The sequence below is a fragment of the Dromiciops gliroides genome, chromosome 2, assembly GCF_019393635.1.
Source record: "Dromiciops gliroides isolate mDroGli1 chromosome 2, mDroGli1.pri, whole genome shotgun sequence".
NCBI lineage: Eukaryota > Metazoa > Chordata > Mammalia > Microbiotheria > Microbiotheriidae > Dromiciops > Dromiciops gliroides.
The window spans coordinates 279,628,283-279,629,457 of NC_057862.1; the positions used below are offsets into that span (position 1 = coordinate 279,628,283).

Consider the following 1,175-nt stretch of genomic DNA (forward strand, 5'->3'; position numbering starts at 1 on the left):
AGAACCAAGAAAACAAAATATACACAATAATTAAAAGAATGGAAATGGAAACGGGGGAAAGTCAGTGCTGCATAATTATAACAACAAAACTTGTCTCTAGAGAGGAGCTGAAAAAAATGTACCTTCCTCCCTTCATTGCAAGAGCATAGAACTGGGGGTGTGGAATACTGCATATGCAGTCAGAAATAGTAAATACATTGGTTAGTTTTGCTGGAAATTTTTCTCTCTGAGTAAGGGAGTGGGAGATGGATACATTTGGAAAATGAAAGTGAAATATGAACAAAAGGCATCAATAAAACCTTCATTTTGAAAATTATTTTTCACAAAGTCAATCATTTATTCAATAAAGTCTAAATGAATATTGACCATCATAGTCATAGATAGGCAGCATGAAAAGGTATCTCAGAGACCAACCAGTCATTTTCTATGTTGATGGAACTATTTTCATTCTCTATGAATAATACCCTAATATTCAACAATATTAAAAGCAGACAATCAGGGCAGCTAGGTGGCACAGTGGATAGAGCACCAGCCCAGGATTCAGGAGGACCTGAGTTCAAATCCAGCCTCAGACACTTAACACTTACTAGCTGTGTGGCCCTGGACAAGTCACTTAACCCCAATTGCCTCACCAAAAAAAAGCAGACAATCTAGCAGAAAGCTAGACAGTGATTTGATATGAGAGAAACCCTGGGAGAGGTCCAAAGGGGATGTCCCTAGCTATATGCTTCATTAAGAGTCTTCAAGGTGCTCACTTTGGCAGCACATATACTAAAATTGGAACAATACAGAGAAGATAAACATGGCCACTGAGCAGGGATGACACCCAAATTCATGAAGAGTCTTCAAGTAAAGTCTGGATGACTACTCATTAGGCGGGTTGTGGGGGAGAATCCATGCAAGTATTCAAAACGATCTAATAATCATTTATCAAAATGCCTGCCAAGTTCTCTGCTACATGCTGAGGATACAAAGAAAAATGTAAAAAAAAAACAAACCTGCTTTCCTGAAGGCAAGCACAAAAAACAAATAAGTATTTACATGATATATTGAGAATGGAGTCAAACCTGGAAACTGGGAAACTCAAGAAAGGGTTCTCATACCAGATGATGCAGGAATTCAAAGAAGTTGAGGAAATGAGAAAGAAGTTCATTTTGGTCAAGTCACAGTTATCA

At 38.0% G+C, this 1,175-nt stretch overlaps 1 non-coding gene across 1 annotated transcript; it reads left to right on the forward strand.

Moving 5' to 3' along the window:
• The first annotated feature begins 747 nt into the window (after nucleotides 1–747).
• LOC122744950 lies at nucleotides 748–854 on the forward strand. Its single transcript, XR_006355278.1, has one exon. It is a non-coding gene; the product is annotated as a U6 spliceosomal RNA (small nuclear RNA).
• The last annotated feature ends 321 nt before the right edge of the window (nucleotides 855–1,175 follow it).